The sequence below is a fragment of the Mustela erminea genome, chromosome 2 (genome assembly GCF_009829155.1).
Source record: "Mustela erminea isolate mMusErm1 chromosome 2, mMusErm1.Pri, whole genome shotgun sequence".
In the NCBI taxonomy this organism is placed as follows: domain Eukaryota; kingdom Metazoa; phylum Chordata; class Mammalia; order Carnivora; family Mustelidae; genus Mustela; species Mustela erminea.
The window spans coordinates 37,754,373-37,766,721 of record NC_045615.1 but is presented as its reverse complement, the minus strand read 5'-3'; the positions used below and the strand labels follow the sequence as shown (position 1 = coordinate 37,766,721).

The following is a 12,349-nucleotide window of genomic DNA, read 5'->3' as shown; positions in this document are numbered from 1 at the left end:
AGCTGGGACTCTGGTACCATTTATATGGTACTATTATAGCACTGTTATAGTTTTTATAGTTATATAATAACTATATAATATATAATATTCTTAATATATAATATAATAATTATATTATTATAATAACTATAGTTATAGCTATGTTATAGGTAACATTAAATGACCATATACAAACATTTTTTTCAGCTGAATAAATTTAACTATAGATTTGGTCAACACCACTGGTAGGTACTAATGGATTTGTATTAACTTTTCCAAGCTACTAGATTTATATTCAATTCACTGCAGTAGTAATGCACTGGTATTTACTCTGGTAGTATACTAAGCAATTAACTAAGAATTTTGCCAATGCTTTCAATACATATGCTTATGTAATGAGTTTTATGAAGTGTTTAATTCACTTTAACAATAATTAGCTGTGCTTTGACCTTAAGTAATTAATGGAATCTCAATTATTCTTGGAAGACAGACATAGAATAGCAATTTTCAAACTTTTTTTGGTTTGAGGAATCAAAGAGAATCTAAAAATTATGGACTCCTTCCCAAACACTACACCTTCTTTTTTTTTTTTTTTTTAACATATACTGTATTATTTGCTTCAGGGGTACAGGTCTATGAATCATCAGTCTTACACAATTCACAGCACTCACCAAGCACATACCCTTCCCAGTGTCCATCACCCAGTCACCCCATCCCTCCCACCCTTCTCCCCTCCAGCAACCCTCAGTTTGTTTCCTGAGATTATGAAACTTTATATATAATTTCAGGGGATCTGGGTGAGATTTCTCAAAGAATCATTCATGAATGATCTGCATCCAAATTTCTTGAGGTTCTAGTTAAAAGTTCAGATTCCTGAGTCCCAGTGCAGACTCACTGGATTGGAATCTCATAAGATCAAGCCCAGAAATAAGACTTTTAACAATGTCCACAGGTGAGACTTTTTAAAAATAAACTATTTTTTAAAGATTTATTTATTTGAAAGAGAGAGAGAGGAGTGTTGGAGGGAGAGGAAGAGAGAAACTTCAGCAGACTCCTCACTGAGCTCAGAGCCCCCATGCAGGACTTGATCTCAGGACCCTGAGATCTTGACCTGAGCGGAAACCAAGAGTCAACACTCAACCAACTGTGCCACTTGGAAGTTTTTAAACTTTTTTTTTTTTTTTTTTAAAGACTTTATTTTTAAGTAATCGCATCCGATGTGGGACTCAGACTCACAATGCCAAGATCAAGAGTCACATGCTCCACCAACTGAGCCAGCCAGGCATCACATAAAATAAACTATTTTTTGTCAATGGAAACATACACACACACAAGCACATACGTGTATATCATTTTAAAAGTCAAATAGTATTGCAAGGCTTATGATAAAAACCAGCAGTCTCCTACCGCACCCTTCCCCACGCCCACTCCCAACATGACAGGTTAACACCCTCAACTTTTCTAGCTAGTTCCACTGATAATTTTCCTCCATATCTTTATATGCTTATGTCACTGTTCCTTGATTTGCCTGATGACTTCCTGCTATTGTGAATAAATACTGGAATATTGCTTCCCAACTCCATTTTTCTTCTTCTATCCCCCAATATAATTACATACAATTTTTTGTGAAGTCAATCGTCAGCATTACCTCATTGAAACTACATAAATATTGTTCACTGAGCCAAGTAATGCATTGCAATCACACCTCTTTTCCTGTATGAGCTTTCCATTTTTCTGAAGTTAATAATTGCCTCATTTTATCATTTGTTTGGTTTTCCATTTACCTATTGTTAATTTTCCCCCAATGTGCTGGCATCTCTGCCATATACTTATTAATAATATATTCTTCATGCTCAAAAACTTCTATTCCATTTTTCTGAGTTGTTCTAGGAGCTTGGGAAGAATCCCTCCTCCTCCTCTTTGGCCTGGCTGTTTTCTAGAAGTCCTGTGACATTCCTTCCTGCCACCTTACAGCTTTCCCTGCTGCTTTTCTTTCTAGGATCTTCTCCTCTATCTTCTGTTTTCATATTTTAATCTCCTATTTTGCTAAAATACATCTTCCAGCTTCCCAAGAAAGGAGATAATGTTTGAGACCTTGTATATATGAAAATTGTGTGTGTTCTATGTTACTTGAGTTACAGTTTAGTTTTGTAAAGGATTCTAGGCTAAAAATAGTTTTTCCTCTGAATTTTTAAGGTAGTGCTTTATTGTCTTCTACCATCAAGATTGATTAGTAGGAATTCCAATGTTACTCTGAGTCATTCCAATTTTTTGTGATCATCTTTTTTTTTTCTCTGAAAGGTTCTAGAATTCTTTTCCTTATCCAAGGTGTCTGAAATGTAACGATGATACGCCTCGAAGTGGGTCTTTAAAAAAATTCATTGCTCTGGGTGAGTCCTATCTGGGAAATTTCCTTCTATTATTTCTGATTTGGTCCCCTCTTTTTTCTCTTATCCTTCTTTTTTTTTTTTTCCTCCAAGATTTTATGTATTTATTTGACAGAGAAAAAGAGAGAGAGAGATGGAAAGAGAGAGCACAAGTTGGGGGAGGGGTGGTGTGGCAGGAGTGGCAGGCAGAGGGAGAAGCAGACTCCCCGCAGAGCAAGAAGCCCAATGCAGGCCTGGATCCCAGGATCCTGGGTTCATGACATGAGCTGAAGGCAGATGCTTAAACAACTGAACCACCCAGGCGCCCCTGATTTCTCTTTTTGAAACACTTATTAGTAAGTCACTGAATAGATTCTATAATGTTCTCATCTCTCCTCTTCTGTTTTCCATCTTTCCCAAATCTATCCTCCAGTGTTTGTATTGAATATTTAATTTACACTGCCATAGATTTTATTTTTAAGAGCTCTGTATGTGTTTTCCTTTTTTTTTTTAAATCACTTTTTATTTTTGTTTTAGAAATATATATTCCTTTGTCTCTTTGGTGATAATAATCAAGTACAGTTTTTTAAAAGTCCTTTTCTCCTTGCATTGTTTCTATTCTCTCCAGATCCCTTTCACTTTCCTGTGTACTTTTATTACTATGTTGGAGGCATTCATCAAATTTCTAGTGATTCTTCAGTTGCCATTCATATTTAAGAACGAGACTCAACATTTTATGAGAATTCCCTGTGTAGAGTACTGATCTGGGAAATTCACAAGTAGATGCTCTCGTAATGAACCAGCTTTTTATTGGGCTCCCCAATTGTAAATGTCTGGAGAGTTTTTTTCTGTTCTCTATCATCATTCTTTTTCTCTGGGAACTGAGCATTCACTTAATGCCCCTTTTCTGAGCCACTGACCAAAAGTTATCTGCCTGGGCAGGGTAAGTATAGAAAGGAACTGGGGGTCTATTTCATATGTAGACTTTAACCTATCCCTCCTATTTTCAGCCTGTACCTGACCTCCCCTTCAGGGACCTTTCAGGTCCCAAATGCTGAGGCTTTACTGATCTTCTGAAGGAAACTGGCCCCCATCTTCATTCTTAGGTTTTGAATTCTTCCTCCCTGTTTAATTAATTACTACTACTCCATCCACTTTCCATCTACCAAACACTTATCTTTGGCCAAACACTTATTAAAATCTGTAATCATTATCTCATCCTCCTCTTACCATTGTTCCTTGTAAGCTAATGCCTTTTTAAATTCCTTTGCTGTCGTTTTAGAGAGATTTGAAGCAGTGGGGGTGGGGGTGGGGGTGGGGACAGCTAGAAGCCAAATACTCACAGACAAATCACTGTTTTAAGCAGAATTCTAAAGTATATCTTGGGCAACACAAACTTGAGGACCACTGACTAGAACCTAGTTGGAATACTGGATGACTGTTGACTAAATACATGAACTGATGAATTTATGCAAAATTAATGATTGATGAAAAACAATGATGTATGTTGAATTATCAATCTGGGGGAATCAACAGATCTTGAAACAAAAATTCTTGTCAAATAAATGAATAAGAAAGGAAAAAAAAAAGGAAGGAAGGAAGAAAAATCACAAACATGTTAACTATAGCTATTTAAAAAAAAAAAAAGAGATCTTACATTATTATTATTTTTTTAAATAATCTCTACTCCCAACATGAGGCTCAAACTCACAACTCTGAGACAAAGCCTCTCATGCTCCATTGACTGAGTGAGTTAAGCATCCCTAACTGTAGCTATTTCTGTCTATCATCTTCGTACTTTTCTATGTTTTCTAAATTTTATGCACTGTAGATCATTACTTTTAGCATGTGAATGAGTGTATGGGAGAAAATTTCTGTACCTTTCCCAATACCTCAACTATGGAGGTGAAATAAAGTCCACAGATTAACTGAACAAGCTTTTACTGAGTGCTTAGACCAAAGTTACATACCTCAGAGGCAGTAATAAATAGGTAAGTATTTTCTGAATCATGATCTGAAAAGAGACTGTTCAAAAAGTATAGAAGAAGGAAGTATCTTGTGGGCAATTTTTTAAACTGAAAAGCAATAGTGTCTTCCACATTTTTGCATTTAATTTGTTTAAAAACATAAAACACCTATCTGGTACCTATCATCTCACAGACTCCATGCATGTAGTTGGAGATCAAGAATTCATAAACTGGGCACCTGGGTGGCTCAGTGGGTTAGGCCTCTGCCTTCGGCTCAGGTCATGATCTCAGGGTCCTGGGATCGAGTCCTGCATCGGGTTCTCTGCTTGGCAGGGAGCCTGCTTTCTCCCCTCTCTCTGCTTGCCTCTCTGCCTACTTGTATCTCTCTCTGCCAAAATAAAATGTTAAAAAAAAAATTCATAATCTAATGATGCTTGGGTGGCTCAGTTAGTTAAGCATCTGCTTTCGGCTCAGGTCATGATCCCAACATCCTGGGATTGAGCTTTGCTTTGTGCTCCTTGCTCAGCAGGGAGCCTGCTTTTCTCTCTGCCTGCCTGTTTCTCTCTCCCTGACAAATAAATAAGTAAAATCTTAAAAAGAAAAAAAAAAAAATCCATGGGCTAGACTAAGAATCCATAGTGATGGTGTGATGGGTTCTTGAAAAACACTCAGGGAAAATACAGCTGCCTGCATTTTATGATGTATAAATGAATGCATATGTGGCTGATTCTCTTGGTTTTCTACTCAACAGTCACTTTCCCCACTCTGCATTTCTCTTTGTTAGAGACTTGATTTTGTTCCAGTGACTTAACCCTCCCCATATGTGACTTGGGAAATCTCCCCATTAGTCAAAGCTAATAATGGTAATGCCATATTTCCCTTGCCAATGATTAAAATCTGTAGAGCTTTTGAGAAACTAAGACACGTGGAAAGAGACCACCCCCATCTTTTGTTGGACTTTGTTGCATTTGCACATAATCCCAGGAGCTTTGGGGACCATACTGCTATCAGCCTGAAGAAGAATCCAACACACAGAGGAAAACAGAGCCAAAAGAATCCTAGAGAAGCAGAATCAGAACTCTGATGTACCTTGCTTGGACCCTGACCTACCTTTGGATCTTTTGTTTTCTGAGAAAAAAAATCCCTTTATTGTTTATTCCAATTTGGGTTGGAGCTTCTGTTACTTGCAGCAAAAGGCATCCTAACTGATACAATATGCTTTGTCTCAGGAAGGGGCTTTGGTGCAAGGGGCTGATGAGAGAAAAAGCAGTTGGTACTATTAAGTGTTAGGCAAATTAGACATACAAAACTCACACCTGGGGCAGGATTCTTTGCTGGTGCTCAAGCAAAAAGGCTTTGTTAAACCAGGAAATTAGGAACAAATGTGTGAGCCCCATAAATGATCTGTTTCCTAATGGGGACTTAAAAGTGGCCAGCACTGATCTTTTTTCCAACCAAAGCAAGTAAGTAGAAAAAGTTCAGGAAGTTTTCCTCATCTAGTGATTATTACAGAGAATTCTTTCGTGAGGGACTAGGGCTTACATGCAGTAGAGACTGTGAACTTCATTCATTCATTGGCTCACACATTCATTCAGTCAGTCAACAAATGTACTTTTGAGAAGACACCAAGTGCCAGGCATATTAGTCAACAAGACATAGTCTTCTGACCTAAGTAATTTTTTTGTCTAGTGGGAAACAGGTGTTATATATTTATTTATTGGTTAATTATAAATTGTGATAAATGCTTTAAATTTTTATTTATTTGACAGAGAGAGCATAAGCAGAGAGGGGGAGCAAAGGGATGAGGCAGAGGCAGGCAGAGGGGGTGAGACCCCATTACCTGGATCATTACCTGAGCTGAAGGCAGATGCTTAACTGACTGAGCCACTCAGATGCCCCTGAGAAGTGCTTTAAAGGAACAGAAAAGGGTGCTCTAACAAACATAGGAGGGAAAAAGTATCCTTAACTGAGAATGGAGACTGAGAGAGTCAGACAGTCAACATGCGTAAGTGACATTAAATTGAGGACTGAAAGATAATTATTCAGAGGGAATTGTGAGCTAGGGGTGGAGGCATTCCTGGCAGAGGAGACCAGATAGAAGAAATGAAAATATAACAGTATGACAGGAGGTTAGAAAATGAGGGGGGGGGGGATGTAAAGTAAGTTTGGAGAGGGAGGAAAGGACCTAATTATATGGAAGAATTATGTGAAGAATTATGTTATGTGAAGATTTTTGGATTTTACTAAGTGCAATGGGAAGCTACTAAAAAGTTCTAATCAAAGAAGTGACAACAATTTATATTTTTTAATGATCCCTATGGCAGCTGCATGTTGAATATATTTGAGATGGGGCAAGAAAGTAAACCAGTTATAACAATTGTAGGCAGGAGATAATGCTGACTTGGACTAGGGTTATAACAATGAACAGGGAGAAAAATGGAAGTGAGAAATATTTTGGATGAGGAGAGAGCAAAAGGTTAAGGATGCTTCCCAGGTTTCTATTGTAAACAAATGTGTAAAGGCAGGTATTATAAATGTGTAAAGAGGGAAAAGGCAAGAGAAGTAGGCTTTGGAGGAAGAACTGATTCAGTGTTCAATGTGGGATGCTTGTCAGTTATCCAACTGGACATATCAATTAGATAGCCGGTTATAAAGATCTAAAATGGAGGTTAGGGTTGGAGGTAAAAGGCTAGGTATCATCAATATAGAGATGGCATTTAAAGTCACAGGAGTGGATTAGTTTATCTAGGAGAGGGAGAGTATGAATGAGAGGAGGAGAAGAGAAGTCCTGAGAAGTTTCATATTTTAAAGGGAGGGGAGAGGAGGACCCTCCAGAAGAGCATGAGGGAGGAGCTGGTCAGGTTATTCCAAACTAGTAGAAGTCAATAGTACTAAAAATGAGGGTTTCAAAAAGGAGGAAGTGATCAATTATATGGATTGCAAAGAAGACAGGAAAATGTCCCCTGATTTTGGCATCATGGAGGTGACGGATTGCTATAGTGAGATTATCAAGTGTATTGAGTTGTGCTGCAAATATCAGAGAATCAGTTTACTGTGAATTAACCTTAGCACATCAGAGTCCATTGGATCCAATTTTAGAGTTTGAGTTTCTTTTCTGAGAGGTTCTAACTATTTATAAGGATGGATATTTCATGAGTTTACTTAAACTCCTATTTTTTCCAAAAAACAAGAAGTAAATGTACTTTAAAAATGTAATAACTCATTCTGTTTTGCAATTACCATATGGGTACATTGAAGTCTTTCGTAATTAGCGGGATCTTAGTGATCTTAATTTCCCTTAGCTTTATCCATTTTGCTATATTATCATTCTAGGAACTATTTCAACATTACTCAACAGCTATTCCCAACTATGCTAGAGAAGACAAAATAATAATAAAACAATTTGGAATTGCCTAGAAAGTTGATTCAATAGTAAAATAAATCACCATTATTACATCATTCTTCTACTATTTTATTGTATTGTTCAAAGCATCATCTTGTAAGAAGGTATAAAAAATCTGGAGATATGATTTTCATAGTTTTTTATTAAACCTTTTATTAATCACTGGTGAAAATTCAGCAATTTCATATTTTATTCCATAATGGCAAAGAAAAGAAAACTGATAGAAGAAAACACTTCAAAAGTATTAGAAAAATTAAAAAAAAAATGCAAAAAGACACTAGACTTTAATGATGATGGTGAAATTTATCACACAAATGGAATACCAGATGATGAGCCCTTATTTATTTTTTAGACATTTTATTTGTTGTTAAGTAATCTGTACACCCAACGTGGAGCTTGAACTCAAAACTGAAAGATCAAGAGTCGCATGCTCTACCAACTAAGCCAGCGAGGCAGCCCCAGGTGAGTCTTTAGATGATGATATCCTAACTTCTCACACTCAAGAATTGATAATTCAACAATATATATTCAAAGACAAAAAGGAAATATGGTATTCCTATCTATTCAACAGGAATTACTCCCTTATTCAATATTTTACAACAAGAACCCAAGCCATCCAAAACACATGTTGTGTATTTTGTCATCTTTTTAGATGTTTTGCATCATTTATAGTTGATATAGTTTGAAGTCAACAAATGTTAATGGTAATGTATATGCAAAGATGACTGGAAGGAAATCATGGTGTAGGAGGAAAAACTGATTGAATTGCTAGATCTTTTTTCCTCCAATTTTACTGAAATATAATTGACATACATTATATAAGTTTAGGAAGTCCAATGTGTTTAAATTGGTAGTTCTAATTGTTGTTTATAAATCTAAATATGAAAATATTTTACAGCTAAGAAGATGGTTACCTTCTTTTCAACAAGATTTCAAGCCACCTATATTTTCAAAAGTGTTTTTGTTGATTCAAGGGCAAGAAGCAGCAAAAGTAAGAATAAACTAGAACAATAGAGATGTATTTTTAATTTGGAGTCAATATTTATGAGATAATTTTTTTTTTAAGATTTTTTAATTTATTTATTTGTCAGAGAGAGAGTGAGTGAGAGCGAGCACAGGCAGACAGAGTGGAAAGAAGAGTCAGAGGGAGAAGCAGGCTCCCTGCGGAGCAAGGAGCCCGATGTGGGACTCGATCCCAGGACGCTGGGATCATGACCTGAGCCGAAGGCAGCTGCTTAACCAACTGAGCCACCCAGGCGTCCCAATATTTATGAGATAATTTTATTCCTGGTTCCTACACATTGATCAGTAGTTGTATGTAAAGGATATGGTTTGGGGTACCTAGCCTCAGTTGGTAGAGCATGAGACTCTTGATCTCAGGGTTGAGCCCCATGATGGGCATAGGGATTACTTTAAAAAAAATGGCCCATTTAGGGTAATGTTTCTATAATTGCAGGAAAATATAAGATACAAACTTGAATTTGCTATGTTTAAATTCTTTAAAAAAAAAATTATTTATTTATTTGACAGAGAGAGAGAGAGAGAGAGAGAGAACAAGAACACAAGCAGGGGAAGCAGCAGGCAGAGAGAGAGGGAGAAGCAGCTCCCAGCTGAGCAATGAGCTTGGGACCCTAGGATCATGACCTGAGCTGAAGGCAGACACTTAACCAACTGAGCCACTCAAGCTCCCCACACTGTTTAAATTATTAAAATTTATTTTAAAATTCTTTCACTACCATCCTTTATTTTTGCTTCTTATAAATGATTTGCAAAATGACTTAAAAATATAAGAAAATAGGGTGCCTGAGTGGCTCAGTTGGTTAAGCATCTGCCTTTGGCTCAGGTCATGATCTCAGGGACCTATGACTGAGTCCCACATTGGACTCCCTACTCCGCAAGGAGTCTGCTTCTCCCTCTGCCCCCTCCCACTCATTCTTTCTCAAATAAATAAAACCCAAAGACAATTTTAAAAATATATGAAAAGATAAAGCAGGTCCATTGGTGATTATTGGTGTACTGAGGGTTCAACGAGCAGGAGTTTATTTATTTCACATAACAAGCAATAAAGAACACAAAACAGGACCCTCTTATAGACTGCTTTTGGCTTCAGATAACAGAAATATTATCTCATCAAATGCGGAATGTCAGCTTAGGGTAGATGTATTATGGCTCAACAGTATTACTAAGACACAGCTTGTTCCCTCTCTCTGCCCTGCCATCCCCAGAACTAACTGGTTTCACGCCCAAGCTGCTAGTAAGATAGCTGTAGAATTACATGTAGACAAACGACATTCAAAGGAAGAAACAACAAACCACATCTCTCCTTATAGTTCTCGATTAAGAGTGAGAAATCACTCCTTCTCTGGCTCCTTTCCTTCTTGCCTCCTTAGCTAGATTTGCCTCGCAGGTTTATTCCTGAACCAGTACCTTGCAAATGCGTTGGAATTACCCTCAGATCATTCAGCTGCTTTGGGGATAATGTCAGTTTACCTGAGGCCTGCTGGCCTAGGGGAGGGATAGACACCTGAACAAAACTGGAGTTCTGTTAGGAAGAAGGGGTAGTAGATATTAGGTAGGCTACAGAGTACAAGTCTAATTGTACAAGCGAAACTCCTAAACTGACTTCCAGAACATGCATTCACTAACCGGAGAGAACTGTCACCAGGACTCAGAACAGAACAGGGTAAGTGCGTAAGCCCTTTTACAATTCCTCCTTTCCTATATTAAATGTTATTCTGTCATCTCCCAAAAATTCTGGATATTGCTTTACTCCCTTCTCTTGATAGCTGCATACAGGAACAGCCAACCAATAGATTTCCTAAGATGGAGTGAGTGGGATGAGGCAAATGAGATGTATGGAATTGGGAGACAAGTCACATGACCGAGCTGGAGACTGGGACTATGACAAACTTATGGGATGAGGCAGTGACCAATGGATGACAGGCAAAAGACGGGGTTTTTGAAGAGGCCTTGAACAGACAAAAAGAGAAATAATGAAACTGGGATAGGAAAGCTGGCTAGAGCAATCTCCCCACATTTTGCTGGTCAGGAATTTTGTATGCTTTTAAAATTAAGAGCGAGAGGTGTGGCCAGAACCAGAATGAGGAAGAATGTGGTGTTGAGAGGAAGCAAAGGGAGAAAAAGGGAGGGAAGGGAAAGGGAACCATTTCAGTTCCCTTTTTTCTCACCTAACTGAAGTCTGTTCTTAATAGTTTGAGATGCACACACCCCCTTTCGAGTTGCCCAGTGAAGATCAAAATTGAGGGTGATGTCTGGGGCAGGCTGATCTTTGAATTGCCTCTTTTGGGTAATTCTGCGCACTTGGACTGGGGCTGGAACTGAAATAGTCCTTGCAGGTGGGGGGACACAAGGAACACGATGCCGAATTCCTCTTCAGTATCCAGTTACAAAAGCTGTAGGCATAAAAGAATACACTTGAGTTGGGGGAATAAAGGACATTTTCTAAGCAAGTAGGGGGGAAGAGAGGGTGGTCAAGTGCCAGCCAAAACCTGTCTTAATAAACTCACAGCAGATGAAGCCACTACCTGTTAGATAGGATACTGACCAATACTGCCAGTTCCATGAGGTAGATGCTTCCAGTAAATAGAGAGAGATATAGAAGTTGCGAATCAGGATTCTGTGTATACTCCATTGTGCAAAACAAGGATTGCTTACTGGCGTGAACACTTAATCCAACCATTTTAATAGTAGAAATCTGAAAGGATAAAAGGACTGAGTTTCAATTTCTACCACCTTTCCCTTACCTTTGTGAAATTTCAGCACATCATTATTCATAGTTCGTTTCCTACCAAAGCCAGAAAGAGATATTTTTAATTACTTATGTTCATGGAAATACATTTGCCTTTTTGAGTTTCCAAGAGCCCTCCTCTGAACAAGTCTAAGAGAATCCAGGTGAGTCACTGTTCACTGCTCATGAAGGAAAGCTAGGAGAGGCAGGGTTGGAATCTTAACTTTGATCTCTATTACTCCTCATCAGAAAAACTGAAGAGCTAACGCTATAAGGCAGATTAAGAAGCTGCTTTGAGTCTGGCACGTTCCTTCACCACCACAGGCTGTTTCGAGAGTTCCACACCAGAGGCTGAAGTTCTCATGCAGGCTGGGTGGGACTGGCTAGGAAACCCGACTCAAATATGATTAACTCTTCCCTTCCCCAAATCAAATAATATCTATCTGCTGTTGCCATCAGATTATTATGTGCCTTGATTGTTAAATACGTAATAGGAAAGCATTCTCTTTTTATGAAATCGCTTCTCAATTTTCTAAATCAATGTAGTAAATTCCATGTGTTTTTTAATTTCACAAGCAACTTTTTATATAACTATAGTATAGTGACCCAAGATGCTAAAGAGCAAATAATTCGACTAAACAGTTTAAATTAAAAAACAAAAAACGGAGAGCTCTAATCTGGATATGGTAGAAACATGCCAATACCTTGGGTGTCGTGAGATTCGAATCAGTCCCGTGTGAAACAGCAACCTCGTGTACTAAACCCTCCACCCCCCCCCCCCACCACCCACCCCCGCCACGGGCTTACTATGCACGAGCACTTGCACCTGCACAAAGCGAGGACCCAAGTTCAGGGCTTTGTCTCAAAAGAACAAAGATCGGCCCCG

At 38.2% G+C, this 12,349-nt stretch overlaps 1 long non-coding RNA gene across 1 annotated transcript in view; it reads right to left on the bottom strand.

Annotated features, from left to right (window-relative positions):
- The window catches only part of LOC116584390, a 32,357-nt gene extending 20,103 nt beyond the window's left edge, over positions 1–12,254 (bottom strand). Inside the window, exon 1 of the long non-coding RNA XR_004283179.1 lies at positions 10,904–12,254. This is a non-coding gene — a long non-coding RNA (uncharacterized LOC116584390). The remainder of the gene's footprint in view (positions 1–10,903) is intronic.
- Between the last annotated feature and the right edge of the window lie 95 nt (positions 12,255–12,349).